We start from the raw sequence: 16,971 nt of genomic DNA on the forward strand, positions 1-16,971 counted from the left end.
AGTTAAAAGTATATACATGTGTGCATGAGAACCTGCACAGGGAATGGGTAACACTGTACACTTCCATGGGACTCACCACAGCTCGGGGGATACAAATGGGCAGTCCAGGCACCGCTGTGAGAGAGATGGGTTTGGGAGGGGGACTTTGCCTGAGACTTGGCTGTCAGTTGAACTGGGAGGTGGCTGATTGTCGGGGCCAGGTGGAGGACTGGACCTGGGAGAGAGAGGAGCAGCTGAGGTAGAGGCAACAGTGGCTTTGTGAGCCAGAGGGCTGCTTGGACCGGTGGCATGGTGGCATGGTGGCATGGAGAGGAGACATGCTGCCGTGAGACACAGTGTGTGAGGGAAAATGTGGAGGGCTGCCTTTCCACTGCTTGGGAATTCGATAGTTAATAATTGTCTTGGTAGGAGTGGGAAGTGGGGCAGGCACAAAAGCCGCACTCTCCACCAAAGGTGCATCAGGTGCAGGTGGTTCTCCCTGTGGGATTTGCTGGATCTGGTGTTATGTTTGGGCTGGCCTTACAGTTTGCCCTCAATCTCCTGCTGACCAGGTGAACTCCCAACATTGCTTTCCTATCCCAGCTTCACAGGGGTGTTGGTGGGAGTTGAGGTTGTGGGTGAATCTGCCTAAGAGAGCTGTTTGTGCGGATTCTTTGCAGGCACCAGCTTCACAGCAGCTGGGCAACTGTGTGTTTGTCTTTGGGAGCAAGTTTAGGGACGGGAGTGTCCTTGGATGGGGTTGATTTTGATGCACGTGAGCCTGAGGCCTGCTTCTTGGCCTGATGGCCCGGAGTGTCACCTGAAGGGCTTTTGCCTTTGCGCTCCTGTGTGCCTTTTTTTTGGGAGGGGATGGTGTCTGTGCTCTGGCCCACTTTGAGTGCTGCTGTTGTGCGCTGTGTGTTGAGTACTTGGAGCCCAAGGGCTGTGGTGTGTGGTCACCTAGCTAAATGTTTCCACTGGCAGGGTGGTTATCTAAGGGACCAGACCTGGACTCTGAGCCTGTGACAGCTGAATGGCTGATGTCACTGTGGAGGGCAAAGACTGGACAGTTCTGTGTAGCACACCCTCATCAGAATGAATGCCATCCATGAAGGATGGACTTCTTGTCATGATCCTGGAAGGTATTCAGGAGAGTAGTCTGACTCACACACAGCTGGCACAAGAGGTCCATCGCCTCAACACTGAGGGCAGCAGGGGAGACAGGGGAAGGGTCAGCAGTGCCTGGGGAGAAGGACACTCTACCCTTCTTACTGCTGCAGGCACGGGCAGCACTAGTGGTAGTAGCCGTGAGGGTGGGCACTGGAGGATGTGTGGTAGAAAAAGAGGTAGATTTCCCACTCCCTGTGCCCGCCAACATTGAGGAGTCACCGCTGGAGTCAGATGATGTTGAGGTTGGTGTTTATGGGTGGTACTCTTTCAGGGCACTCCTTTACCCCTCCAAGGCTCTCTTCATATCCGTGTCACTGTGCTCATGTGTAGCAGTCATGCCAGATGCCTCAACACTGGTGTCCGTTCCATGTCCTTCTGTGCCCCTTGGTAGATGCTGCAAAAGACAGACGCGTAGGTTCAGTATAGTGCCATACTCACAAACATCGTATGCAAGCAAAGCACAAAACCCGAATATGATACCTCCATGTTGCACGCCACCCGGTTCAGTCATGCATGCCATTGCACATACTGTGAAGGAACCCCAGCGGGGTGCCAGGAGCCCACCCTGGCCCCCGCCAAACATGAAGCCGGGGAGCGCCGTCCCGCTCCCTATGAAGATGTGTAGGGGGTGGGGCACCGTATCCCAACTCCAGGCCCCATGTGCAGAGGAGGCAGTGGGGAGCACCATCGTGCCTCCCCACCCCCGCAATAATGGAAGTGGCGGGGAATGCCATTGCACCCCCTGGAAAGAGGTCTCCAAGGGCCCTGGACCCCATCCCCAGGCCCTGTAGCAAAGCCGGGGAGTGCCATCGTGCTCCCCATGAAGAAATGTCCAAGGGGCCCGGGACCCCATCTCCAGGCTCTGTCATGTGGAGGAAGGACATCGCACTCCCCGAAGACCAGCGTGAGTTTCGGTGTCTGCCCGCCGGAGCGGCCAGACTAAATCTGCTGTGCCGACTCCCATGGCAGCACACAAGGGTGCCGGCCGGTCAGGGAGCCGGCGGGGGCAGCCAGGGTGGGTTCCCCGGGCTGCCGTCCAATATGGAGAGCCTGCAAGAGGCCTAGGTGGGACCGGGCTCCAGAAAAACAGAAAGAGTGGCCGGGCGTGGGCTCCCCAAGCCAAAGCACTCACCTTTGGGTCCGGGTGAGACCGGACCCTACAACCAGAGAAGCTGCGGCTGGATGCCCACATCGTGGCTCTCGCTGACGCAGCGGGAGAGCTGCTGTTATAATATTCATGAAGCAGGAGAGCCTCGCCCCATAATGCCTTGCAGGCCGGGATCGGCCTGCAAGGAAAAAACACTTTTTTTCTGCGTGTGGTGGCCCCAGGAGGACGGGGTCAGCATGAGGTGTGTGCCAAGGTGCAGGGGGAGCTGCTGTAAAAGCGCAGTCTCCCCGCAGAATAAAGAGAATGTCTCTCCCTAAGTCTCATGGGGACTTGAAAAGGATAACCCCTCAAGGGCTCAGCTAGGAGTCATCTGCTTCCCCATGGCTGGCACTTTTGTTCTACAGCTGGGCCTGCTTTAGGAACTGCCTCAAGGAGTGAAATACTGAGCTGGGAATGTCTGGAGAAGGGCATTCCTTGGAGTTGATGAGGTGTAATTGTATCCCTAGCGCATTTTTCTAATGTTATTTCTTTCAGAGGTACTGAAGGTCACATGTGTAATGTGAAGTACCTGTGTAAGGTGATGTCATAAGCAAAGTGGGGTTATGTTGCCAGACATTCCTGCTAGAGTATCTGGGTGTATATGCTTAATCCTGTGATTTCACCTGTTATGCCTTTAGGGGCTGTAATTGAAATGCATTCTAATGACCAGCCAATGTGATGAGTACTGTCATTCTAAAGTGATGCTTAAACATGTATTCTTGCTGCTGCGCTTAGGTGAAGAACAATCCAGACTGTTAGCCCCTAAGATGTATAGATGTATCCTGTATGGTCAGTGTGAAATGCTCTGTCAGGATTATGTGTCGCCAGTGCAGGGTTACCTATTTTAAATGCTTGTTGCGGTAATGGGGTGGGTCGCCACTGGGGTGGTGCCAGTGCGCAGAGCCCTCGCTCCAGGTTATGTTCAACTACCTGCATCAGGGGGCAAGATCATTTGCATAGATGGGAGTGGTGGTACTATACCCCACCCCCTACAGGAGGGGTGGAGATGTTATGCAATGTCACAAAGTAATTACAACAGTTTATGTATATTTGTACATTGGTGCATAGTTTTGAGTAGAGTGTGTGTTTAATAAATGTACTCTTACTTTTATAAAGCAAAGTACAGACTGGACAATCAATTATTGAGTGTTATTTCTGTGCACCTGTAATGGCGATTACAAGCCCTCACCACCTCCCTTGAGTAAGCCTCGGCTCTACAATTGGTTCTTTGGTTCCCAGTGAAGGACAAATGCAGTCATGTTATTTGTGCAGGCCTCCCAGATACTGCCTATTTTTCCAACAGGAGCTTTTTGACTACTGCTTGTTGTTGGCTCTGTGCAGATGGCTGATGTTTGTGACACAGGGTAGTTATGTCCAGCTACATGATGTCTATGTTGATATTGTTGCTCATTGTAATGTGTGCTGGTTTCTGTACCTTGATAACAAGTGTTGTGTAAGGTCAGTGATGCCATCACCTGCCAAGTAAATATTGTTCTCTTGTGTTTTTTTAGGTCCCTTCAGCCTCTCACTGCCTCAAAACAATCAGAGCTTCTGGTACATTGGAATCAGAGTCAACATTCTACATCCTGTGATAAACATGGAGCTGACACAAAAACATACGTGTGTAAAGAGTGTTTATTTTCAATGAGTGTTTGTGACAAACTAGTGATTTTGAAGAAAATGATGTAAAGTGAATAAATGAGTTGTCAGTAATGGTAGACGAGACAACATCAACATGGCAGTCAACAAAGTCAATATCAAGGTGAAGAGAAGAGAGGTGCCATCATGGTTGGCTCTGTGACTGGTGTTTGGATGGTGCTTTGCCACGTGATCCTCCAGTGGTTTTGCTCGGACAGCTCTTGTTCATTTGGCAGGAGGGCCTCTGCTGTGGGCTCAGTGGTGTCTGAGGAGTCACCCTGTTCCGACTCACCCCTCTGTGTGGCCGCAGCTGAGGAGATGGGACTGTCATCCTGCGGGGCACTGGAGGGAGGTTGAGCTGACCTTTGGGCCATATGTTTGTCCCTCAGAACACCCACAAGCTTGCCCACGAGGTCCACAATTTGGCCCATATGCTTAACCATGGACCTCAGCAACAGGCGGACCTCATACACTTCTTCCAGAACCTGGCTCATTTGTCCCTGGGTTTGTTTGTATGCCCCAAGTACTCTGGCGATGTTGGCAAGGGCTTCGGCCCCAGTGTCCTGTTGAATCTGTCGCCCAGTTGCTCTCCCACCTGCCCTGCTGTCCCGGACCTGTGGTGTTACCACTCGACATACCCGCAGACTCTTCCTGCCCTCCTCAGATTGTGTGGTGGTATTGGTATTCTCTGATACAGGGAGAGTGTTGCAGGCAGCACTGCTGGTGGTGGTGGTGTTTGAGGCAGCAAAGGTCGTTGCAGCAGGGGTAGTGCAGTTGTTGTTGCTGAGTTGGTGATGGTTAGGACAGTGGGGGCCTGGGACCTGGTGCATCCTGCCAGTCATGATTGGCCAGGTTCGGGCTCAGCATCCGAGGAACTTAGGGAGTCTGCATCCAAGAGTCCATGTTCCAGGGGGGGAACTGGCTCTACAGGTTGGTGTTGTCATCTGCAGGAGTCGATTGTTGGTCACCTGTTGTACAGAGGTGAAATGGTCATTGAAGTGCATCCCACAAGCTTTGTGTTAGATGTTTGGCTGTTACATGTTATACACCACACAGTTTACATTGATATCTCATTGTATGGCTGCACGGTACTGACCATCATGACATGATGTGGAGGTACATACATTACTTGTCGATGGTGTGACATGTCAATAGGGAGCATGATCCACGTACAGACTGTGTGATTACAAGGACATGTTGTCATCTAATGACTAGCAGCACAACAACGTTATGTGAAGCGTCTTTGTTGTTTACTCTGCATGGAAGACGTTACATCTGAGCATGTACTAGCCATTGTGATCTCATGCATCCCTTTGTCATATCATGTACATTGCTTTCTTTTTACAACTGACCATGTATGTTTTGTGTTCATATGGGCCTTGATGCTCTGCCACCATGGAACTTACAGATAGCATTCAGTGCTGTGCATGATTGTACCCTGAATTTCCTCAACATGGTGAGTCAAACTTTAATTTCTGTGACAGTTACATATGCTTTGCTGTCTGCACACTAGAAGTAGCTTTTGGATCAATGCCAAGTTGGGTGAGATGTCAGGGCTGGTGTGGTCATATGGCTCAATGCTTTTTGAGAGGAATGGCAGGGTGCATGCACTGTCTACCTACCTGTTCTGTGACACAGTTGAGGGGAATTACTGCTATTTTGTTCTGGGTGTGGGGTGTGCTTCATCTTGCTGAGCTGTAGGACAAGGGTACCTGTGGGAGTTGGAGTGCTGGCTGCATATCCACAAACACCCCTCCCTGTTAAGATGGCTACCTACCTGTAAGTTTGAAGAGAGCAATGCAATGTCTGCCACATGGTCGTGGGTGTGTGGAGTGCTCCATCTTGCTGAGCTGCGGGACAAGGTGGCCTGGTGGGAGCTGTAGCTCGGGCTGACTATCCACAAACACCCCTCCCTGTGAAGATGGCTACCTATCTGTTTGTTTGATGAGTTAAATGCAATGGCTGCCACATGGTTGTGTGTGTGGGGTGGCATGTACCATCTGGCTCAGCTTTGGGACAGGTGGGCCTGGTGGGAGGTGAAGTGCTGGCTACCTGTACACATGTCCCAATGGTAATGTTGCTAGCTACCTTTGGTGTGAATCAGAGGGAGTGAATGTTGGATCTGTGAGACATGTGTTGGGGAGAGTGTGGTGCACATGAATGCATTTGGGCCTAGAAGGTGTTGCTTTGTAGGTGTGCTAGACAATACATATCATTGTAAACGGTGGACACTTGTTGGTACTTACCAGTCTCCGCTCCCCAGGGTATTTATGTGAGTCTCTCTGGATGCAGTATGGCAAGCACCTTCTCCTCCCATACAGTGAATGTTCGTAGTAGAATGGGAGGGCCACCACCAGTCCTCTGAGCCAGCTCACGGTTCTTCTCTTTCACCTTGCTCTTGAGGTCATGCCACCGCTTCACAATCTCCTTCTTGGAACGCAGGATGGTTCCTACTGCATTGACCTTGCTGACTATCCTTGCCCACATTTGCGTTCTGGTGGCTAATGGTGTCTGTTGGATCAGGTTTCCAAACAAATGTGGTTCTACTCTGATTACCTCATCTACCATCACTGACAATTCATTGTCAGTAAATTTGGGCATTTTCTTCGGTGACATGGTGTGTGATGTGCAAATGGGCTAAAGGTGCAGGTGTGAGAGCAGTGGAGGTGATGTGTGTGGTGTCTGTGTGATGGTGTTATGTGTGCTGATTAGCCTCTCCTTTGTGCTGCGGGGTTGGTTCCTTCAGTAGTGGAGTTGAGCAAAGGATTCTGGTCTGGTTTGATACTCAGCTATATGGGTGTGTCAAAATGGAGTATTGATGTCAGGTGTGTTGTGTGCATTGATCTGGAATTTGTATTTTTTTACTTGCCATGGGTATGTGTCATTGGGGTGTGTTAGATGTTTTTTTAGGCTGAGCCAGGTTAATGGGTACACTTGGTAGCCTTGTTGTGTGTTTTTTTTTATTGCGATTGTGCCGGTCGAAAACAGTGGATCATTCCGCTGTCACCTCAATAGTATCCTAATTTCACGTGCGGTCAATCTGCTGCCCGTGCGGCGGTTTTGGGGTTTTCCGCAGCAAATCCGACCGCCGCAGATGGATTTTCACCTGCTCCGCATGCTACCGGTGGTCAGCTACGGTCTGATTTTTGTGGCGGTTCATCATGATCTGTCAGCCGGTTTTCCCGCTGTACCTGCCAATGATTCATTTCCGCTACCACGGTGGTCGGAATGGTTTTCCAACTGCCAACCTAATCGACCCTTAAGTATCTTCAAAATGGTCCATTAGGGAACAATGTTTGCCTTCATTTTGTTGGTAGAAAGGGCTTTCTATTAATAAGTTATAGTCGTTGACTACTCTGTGACAGGGACAAAGGCTAGTGCTATCGTTTTTTAGATTTGAAAGTGAATATACTATTAGTCGAGTAGTGTACGCTCATGGCCTGATTACAAGTGCAGCGGTCTTACTGTAATACCGCTGTAGTGGGGGTCCAAAGAAGACTGCGGCGGTGGCGGTCTCCGTCCTGCCATATTACAATGTCACTGCTGGCCCAACGGCAGAAGTTCTGACGCAGGGGAATATTTTTTCTTATGTGTCAATGCAGGTGTGCATATTTTGACTGCAGTGTACACATATGCTTGAAATGTGAAAAAACATACTCCGCGTACATACCTATTGCTGGAGTCTGGACCATATGTGCCCAATTGAGTCAATTAGTAAATAGTGCAAAATGGACTTACCTGAATTTCAGCCCAGACTGGTCATTTTCTTTGGGGTCAGGATGCTGCTGTGAAGGGGGCCCTGGAGAAGGGATTCACATTGGAGACTGAAGGAAAGAAAAGGAAACAGGTGAGTATGCACCCCATTTCCTTCTATTCTACCCACTTGTAGCAGGCAGTCTTCCAGTCAAGGTCATCTCAATGGAAAGCCAATTCATAATTCTGACGGTGTTGAACTTCTATGAACCGCCCTCTGAAAGCAGTATTCCCCCTACTGCAATCACAGCGATCGGCCAATGGCTGGCCATGGCGGTGGTGCTCCCGTGATCTTTCACTCTGTAAACCTCCAACATGGTAAAACAGCGGGTGGACTGCCAATTATGCAGCAGAATTCCAAAGCTATTTTGACGGTGTTTCCCCTCCTGCCACACTTGTAATCAGGACCAAAGGTGTCGATTTTTGAAAGAGTCGCCATATGTTTTGATCACAGTGATAGTAACAACCTTGTATAGCTGTGTGGGAGAATATTTTTAGATTTTTTGAATAATTGCTTGTTCAAAGTCTATGAATATTTTTTAGGGGTAATAGTTATTTGTTTTTTATAGTTTGGGAGTTCATAGTAGGTTCTGCTTTGTTTTGTAGTGTAGTTCCTATATCCCTGATAGGCTCTGCACATTTGAATAATAAAACTTAATTACTTGTGTGTGCCAGCTAACTCAGAGGTCACCAGAAACTTCTTGAATAAACAAGAAGGGATTCGTTTCTGACAACCACATAAGACAACTTTGTTTCCCTTAGAATCGGAACAGTCTCAGAATCTTGGAAAAAGTAGATAACAGTTTCACTCAGACAATATTGCATGCTTCGTTTTTACAGAGTTTACACAGAAATATGTAGACGGGTGTTTCAATATAAAGGGTTTATTGAACAGTCTTATTTCTCATGCAAGAGATATGAACTGCTACAATCGTAAGACAGAATGCGAAGTATAATACGTTCATCGTTAGCAGTAACATGAGATAATACTGCAATAGCATGGTTTGTAGCTATGACATATATTCATAAAAATACATACATAAATAACACAGGCTAAAATGTGAATGCTCATCTGGTGCTTCTAAATAGTTCTACCCCAGTGTACCTAACTTAAGTGTAGCACGAGGGAAGAAGTAGGTGCTGTTTTCTAAAGTCTAGCTAGCTAGAGTTTAGTTTTGCCAGAGTTGCCAAGAGTCCTTCTAGGTTCTAGTCTGCTCCATACCTTAGAATGAGAGAGGTTGGAATTACTTTCCGGGTCAAGATCTCTAACACCTCGCAAGGTGAATCAGAAACACTGGAGCTGGATTCTCTGCAAGGAAGATGGCAGCGTATGGTCAGTGCGTCAGGCGGTGACTCAAATTCCTTCTGAACTTGCTGTGGCGAGCCTCAGCTGAGCTGTGCAAGTATGCAGTCATGCAGTCGGTAGATAGCTGTGCCTTGCCATGGCAAGTGAAGATATATTTATACCTCAAAGGTGTTTAGGAATACCAGTATTGACGTAAAAGTCGGGCAGAGGAACATCATGAATGAACCCCTAAAGAATAGATGTTCATGCATAATAAATGAGTTCTTGGAGAAATCAATAATCCAAGCAAAGGAAGTCCTAAAGGCTTAAGAGTCTGTTTTTCCAAGAACTCGTTGTGACGTGGATGGACGGATATAGGTGACCATGCCTGTATTTGGTTAGCATGGATAATGCCTAAATAAGGGCTGGATTTCTATGCCTATATACGGGCAATGCGAATTGTGCCAATATAAGGGCTTAAATCGGGAAACCTAAATACGGTATCTAAATCGACACTCAACAGTTTGAAGTACCATTTTTATCAGGAGACCTTGGGAACGCGGGGTGGTATGAGATTTTTGTCAGCTCCGTGTTCCCATAATTTTCCCACACAGAAATGTGAGAAAATTGTGATTTTGTTCAGCTAAATTTGAGGTTTACAGGGGGTTCTGGGTAGGAAAATATTAGGAAATTAGTGCAAGCAACACCTCCCTAGTCTCCCCTAGGTGTCTAGTTTTCAGAAATGTCTGGAATTGGTAGGTTTCCCTGGATGGCCGCCAAGCAGGAAAGCGAAAACGCAGGTTACTCCATCGTAAAAAACAAGGTCTTTTTGTAAACAATAATTTTGAAGTCTCCACAGTACATTTTGTTCCATTTTCTATTAGGCTCCTAGGCCTATCCACACAAGCGAGGTACAAATTTGATCAGGAGACTTTGGGAAAGGCCGAGTAGGTGGAAGTGTTTTGCTCCCCTTAGATTTCAGAACTTTCCATCACAGAAATGTGAGGAAAAATGTATTTTTGTTTGACAAAGTTTGAGGTTTTCAAGGGATTCTGGGTAATAGAACCTGGTGTGTGCCTCACAAGTCATCCCACCCTGGATTTCCCAGGGTATCTAGTTTTCAAAAATGTACAGGTGTGCTAGCTTTCCCTAGGTTCCGGCTGAGCTAGAGCCCAAAATGCGCAGCCTGTCACATTGCAAAAAAATGGACAGTTTTCTGTTGAAAATTGTGATTTGTCCATGTTGCGTTTTGGGCCATTTCCTGTCGTGGTAACTAAGCTTATCCACATAACTGAGGAACCTTTTTTATTGGGAATGCTGGGTGGGTGGAAGTTTGTGGATCCGCTCAGATTCCAGAACTTTCCATCACAGATATGTGGTGAAAATGTGTTTTTTTTCTTTTTACAAAGTTTGAGGTTTGCAAGGGAATCTGGGTAACAGAATCTGGTGAGAGAAACACAAGTCACCCCATCATGGATTTTCCTGTGCGTCTAGCTTTTAAAGCTGTATATGTTTGCTAGGTTTCTTTAGGTGCTGGCAGAGCTAGGGTCTAAAATCCACAGCTAGGCACGTGGCAAAAAAAGGATCCTTTTTCACTGAAAAAATGTGATGTGTCCATGTTACATTTTAGGCCATTTCCCGCTGCGGGTACTAGGTCTACCCACACAAGTGAGGTACCATTTTTATCAGGAGACTTTGGGGAATGCTGGGTGAGTAGAAGTTTGTGGCTCCTTACAGATTCCAGAATCAACAGTTAAGCACCTTGCAAAAAAAAAGTCAGTGCTAACTGGGCTTTCTGCTGCCCTAGAGGAGGGGGGCAGATTTGGGGCTATTGCCCTGATATGCCCACAAGGGGGGCAGAAAGATGGTGGCTACTTATTTGGGATGGTGGGGGTGCTGATATGCCTATTCTGACAGCCATCACCCCAACATATAAGAAAGCTAGCATAATCCCTGGCACCTTGTGGGCTCTCTACCGGACCCCCCACCCCAGGTAGGCAGATCAGGTCTATTGCCCCATATGCCTCCCAGGAGGGTCAGAAAGAAAGTTGATCATTTTATTGGCAGGTCCATTCTGAGTAGCCCCCACTCCTACATACAGTAAAAAAAAAAATCCTGGTGCCTAGTGGGCTCTTTCTGCCCCCCTAAAAGAAGGGGTTATTGCCCCATTTGCCTCCCAAGGGAGGGCAGAAATACTGTGGCAAATTTTTGTTTGGGGTGGGGGCATTGGCATGCCCATTCTGTGCAGCCCCCACAGCTGAACTTAGTATTAATACAAAAACCTTTATGCTGAGTGGGCTTTCGGCCCCGCACAGGGGAAGATCAGGGGCTATTACCCTTATCTGCCTCGTGGGGATCAGAAAGACTAATTATTTTTTTGAAAAACTAGTCTCTGGTGCCTAGTGGGCTTCCTGCTCCCGCCCAGGGGGGAGGGACAGATAAGGCGCCATTGCCCCATATGCCTCTCATGGGGTGCAAAAGACTGTGGCCAATTTTTTTGTGGGGGGGGGCATAAGCATGCCCATTCTGGGCAGCCCCCACACCTGAACTTTGAATAAAAATAATCTCTGCTGCATAGTGGACTTTCTGCCGCCTCAGGGGGGCAGATAAGGGGCTATTGCCCCCACCTGCCTCTGGGGGGGCAGAAAGACTGTGGCAATTTTTCGGGGGGTAGGGGCACTGGCATGCTAGACTACTTACCTGGTCAGTGTGACTGCTCTCCCCCGCGCAGCTCCCCACTAAGTGCAGCCCCCTGAGCTCTCCATTTGCTGACCACTGTTGGGTATTCGTGGCCCTCATCCATCTGCAGGCTCCTGCCTGTGCCTCATCCCTGATGGTCCAGTAGGACAGCACTCTGATCTTCTGCTTTTCTACCTCTCTTGGCTTATTGTGCCCTCTTTTCTCCTTTCTCTCTCTCTGGTCTCTCTGCGCTCTTTTCTCTCTTTTTCCTCTTTTCTCTCTCCTCTCTCTGCTACCTTTTCGCTCTACGCCACTGCTGCCCCATGGCCCTTCACCCCTCAAGGGTGTCCTTCCTGCTCCCGCCTCCCAGCTGACTGCCCTTCCCTCGAACCCTACTCAATGGTGGCTGCAATAAGAGCTAGACCACAAACCAGGTCAGTGTGACTGCTCACCCAGTGCAGCTCCACCACTAAGGGCTATGCCCTGAACCCCCAGAGCTCTCTGTTTGCTTACCATTGCTAGTTGTTCGAGGCCCGCCTCCATCCGCAGGCTCCTGTCTGCGCCTTATCCCTGGTGGTCCAGTGGGGGAGCACTCTGTCCTTCTGTTCTCTGCCTCTCTTGGCTTTTCTGAGCTCTCTTTTCTCTCTTTACTCACTCTCTCTGTGCTCTTTTCTTTTTCCTATTTTCTCTCTCCTCTCTTTGCTCTCTTCTCACGCCACGCTGCTGCTGCCCTCGCATCCCTTCCACCATCCAGTGTGTCCTTTCTGCTCCTGCCTCCCAGCTGACTGCTCTCCCTAACCCCTATTTAATGGTGGCTGCTGCACGCCCCGACAGCGACCAGCGCCAGGGACGCGGGTCCTCCGACCCAATACGACTCCAGCACCCTCCATGCTCTCAACCCAAGATGCAACAACAACTGCTAGCTTTCAACACCAAGCAACACCCAAAGCCCAATCTCCTGTTGACATTGCTGCTGCAACTTCACCCAAACCTGTGCCCCAGCAACGGCCACCAGCCTACCAGACTGCACCACTCACAAACCACTCAACTGAATCCTCCTCAATGTGCGTTTCCTACTCAAGCATGCCATAGAAATCTGGGACCTCCTCAACACCCACACGCCCAACGTTACCTTCCTCACAGAAGCCTGGTTCAACGTCAACTCTGTGCCCTACATTGCCACCGCCATTCCTGACAGATGCAAGATCCTGCAGAAAGACCATCCCACCCACCCATTGTCCACAAAAGCACCCTCCACATGACAACCACTGACATGGACGACACAACGACCGTCATGGATTACCTTCACTTCCAGATCTAGACCAACCCTAAAACAACTCTCCATGGAACCCTCATCTACAGTCTGCCTGGCCCCAGTGCTCCTTTTACCGACACCATTACCGACCTCATTGCACAGCCGGTCCTTGCCTCCACTGACTACATCCTACTCTGAGACCTAAACTTCCACCTGGACAACCCTGATAACCCCAACACCGTCACCCTCCGAGAGAACCTTGCCAACATAGGACTAAAGCAGCTGGTCACTGCCACCACGCACACAGCGGGGCACACACTTGACCCCGTCTTCGCAGAAGGAAACAGCACCTCCTACAGCCAAACCACAGAACTCCTCTAGACAGACCACCACTGCATCCACTTCTCCTTCAGAAAACTCATCACACACAAGCATGCCCACCGCCTCCCTCACAGAAGTTGGAATGAAGTCACCAAAGACCAGCTTACCTCCACCCTTATGACCATCCCACCACCAACAACGCTAACACTTTGGCATGCAACCTCCACCGCTGGATCACAAACAATGCAGGCACACTCATCCCCCTCAAGAAAGACACAGGATGACACATGAAGAAAGCAAGCTGGTTCACCTCTGTACTCCAAGAATACAAGCACTCCTGCTGATAACTCGAAAAGACATGGCGGAACAACAGGACTCCAGAAAAATGCAACGCCTACAGAGCAGCCACCACAGCACACCACCAACTCATCAAATCCACAAAGAAGACATTTTTCCAGGACAGAATCCACACCAATGCCCACAAAACTAAAAAACTCTTCTCCATCATCAAGGAATTTGCAAAACCCAAAAGCAAAACAACAGTCGTCCCACCCTCCCAAGGCCTCTGCAACAGATTCAGCACCTTTATTCACCTCAAGACAACAGTTCTCTGCACTGCTCCAGATCCCAACCCCAGCAACGCCCCCCAACAGACCCTTCTCACCCGGATCCTGCTAACCACAGAAGACACCCTAAAGACCATGAAGAGCCTCCACTCCGGAGCACTGTAAGATCCCTGCCCACCCCACATTTTCCACAGAGCTGCCATGGCCTTTGCACCCGAACTACACCAGATGATAAACTGCTCCCTCAAAACCACCACATTCCCAGATGACTGAAAAAACCTCTAAGTTAACCCCTTCCTGAAGAAACCCTCTGCAGACCCGACAGACCTCAAGAACTTTAGGCCCATCTCCCTGCTTCCATTCACAGCCAAGGTCATTGAAAAAGGCCATCAACACCCAGCTAGCAAACGTCACCGAAGCCAACAATGTCCTGGACATCTCCCAATCCAGAAACGCAGCAACCATAGCACGAGTCCGCCCTACTTATTGCCACCGGCAGCATTCGCTCCCTCCTCAACCAGGGACAACGGCAGTCCTCATCCTCTGGACCTCTCCGCTGCGTTCAACACCATCTTCCACCGCATACTACCCACCAGACTCCACGATGACGACATTGGCAGAAAGGCCCTTGACTGGGTATGCTCATACTTCACAGGCAGAACTCAGAGAGTCAGACTCCCGCCCTACCTCTTGGAACCAACAGAAGCCAGATGTGGAGTAACCCAGGGATCCAGTGCCACCCTCCTCAACATCTACCTGCCACCCCATCAACCGTCATCAGAAACCAGGGGCTCAACATCATCTCCTACACCAACACCCAGCTCCTCCTCTCCCTCACCAAAGAACGCAACATCACCAGTCACAACTTCCAAGAAGTGATGAAAGCCATTGCCAACTGGAGAAAGAACAGCTGCCTGACAAATCAGAAGTCTGCATCCTTGGCTCCACCCCCTCTGCATGGGAAGACATCTGGTGGCCCCCTCCCCTCTGTAAGTCCTCCACCCGACAGACCACATGTGAAACCTCTGCATCATACTCGACTCATCGCTCATGATGAACCACCAGATCAACGCTGTATCCTCGGCCTGCTTCCACACCCTCCGCACACTGAAAAAAATATTCAGATGGATCCCATCCGAATCCAGAAAAACAGTCATGCACGCCCTCATTAGTAGCAGACTGGAATACAGCAACAATCTTTATGCCAGAATCAATAATACACTACTCTGCTAACTCCAGACCGTCTAGAACGCCGCACCTACACTGATCCTAGACATCCTCCATCACAACCACATCACTCAACACCTTCACAATCTTTACTGGCTTCTCATCACAAGAAGAATAACCTTCAAGCTCCTCACTCACACTTACAAGGACCTTCACAACATAGAACCAGCCTGCCTACACAACATCCTCCATCTGCCTCCTTGGTGGGCAGAGAGACTTTGAAATTTATTAGGGGGAGGGTGGGGACATTGGCATGCCCTGTATCTATTAAAAAATAATCCCTGGTTTCTATGATGCTATCTACCACACCCGGGGGTGCAGAGAGACTCAATGTGCCCATTTGGAATGGGGGGAGCAAAGGTCCTTGCCCAAAGGGTCGCTTCCCCCTAGCTGGTGTCTAGTGGGTAGATCCCTGCTTGGGGATCGCACGTCTGTGGTGATCCTCAAACAGGGATCCACTAGAGAGGGGCACCACTGGAAAGGGAAGATTCTCCCCTTTCCAATGAAACCTCTCACATGTGTTTTGAGGCTGCGATAGCCCCACAAATACTGAAACAGTGAAACTGAAACTAAGTTTTAGTTTCATTTTCAATGTACTGACGTTAGCGCGCCATGTGCACGATCGCCATTGCATTAAAAATTAAAAAAAAGCCTCAGGAGGTGGTGGAAGCTCTTACCCACATTCCGAAGCAAACAAAAAAAAGAAATCCATCTGCTATCTGCATGACGGGAGGGTTCCATCTTGAGCACGTGAGCTGTGGTGCTCCTGACGGAACCATTCCGTCAAGAGCACCGAAGGGGTTAAAATTGGTATTTTGTTGCTACTTTGTTGAGGTTTAGGGAGTTAGGTTTGTTTTTGATCATGGTTTGGCAGAGTTTTTAATTTATTCTTTATACATACTTACTTTATTATATAATTTCGGTGCTATGTTATAGTTGATATTTTCTGGCAGTTTGATGGTTTGGAAGTTGGCTTTAATTTCTTTTATGATACAGACAAAGTGGTCCCAGGACAAAGAAGGACAATGTAGAGCAATAGCAATCGATTATAAACTGAATTCAATAGACATTAGCAGCATTGTTTTTAATCACAACAAGCAAATGCAGTCAATTGCAAAAAATCATAAAATACATAAATATGTAAACACAATTAGTGCCCCTAGAGGAAGGGAAGAGTCAGGGTAGTGATGGAAATGTGTGGGAGAGCTGGACAAGTGACAAATTAATAGTCAGTTTGGCATATGACCAACGGTTCACAAATAAATCAAGGCAATCTCATGCTTCAATGGAAAAAGCAAAAATGACAGATAATGGCAGAAGCTGAGGAAAGGGGAGGTGTGTTGACGTTTCGACCCAAAATCGTTGCAGGTACTGACTACGACCTTGCTAGAGGGTCTTCATCAGGACGGTGGAGAACCAGGTGGGGCAAACAATCTGGACAGAAAATAATAATAAATTAATCAGTTATGGTCTTAACGATCCATATGTGTCTTATAAGTAATTATAGTAGGTCGAAAGGGTGGTTACCAATAGGTCGTATGAAGTCCAACTGTGGTAAAGACAAAGGTACTCAGAAGGCGTGGAACATCAGAGGACGGGGGAACTGCAGTAAAATAAGGAAAAGAGAGGCCAAATCTGGCGGTTATCCAGAATAGCCTGGGTATCAATTAATTATGTGCATTGAGTAATGGAAAATAACTCACATTTAAAAAAAAACAATGGATGACTGGGGGATGGAGCGTCTGTGTGACGGAGGCAGATCAGTCCTGTGCAGGAGAGATATAACAAACGCAACCCCGTCAAATTCAGTAAGGAAAATTAAGATGTAAGGGAAAAGCCACGTAAAAGGGGCAAAACTCACCGATGGAGCGAGTGGTTTTCATAGTCAAACGACGCCGCCAGCCAGTTGTAGATCTGGGGAGTCAAAAACGATCAATTACCCAGAGTGTTG

The sequence above is a fragment of the Lissotriton vulgaris genome, chromosome 2_1 (assembly GCF_964263255.1).
Source record: "Lissotriton vulgaris chromosome 2_1, aLisVul1.2, whole genome shotgun sequence".
NCBI classification, from domain to species: Eukaryota; Metazoa; Chordata; class Amphibia; order Caudata; family Salamandridae; genus Lissotriton; species Lissotriton vulgaris.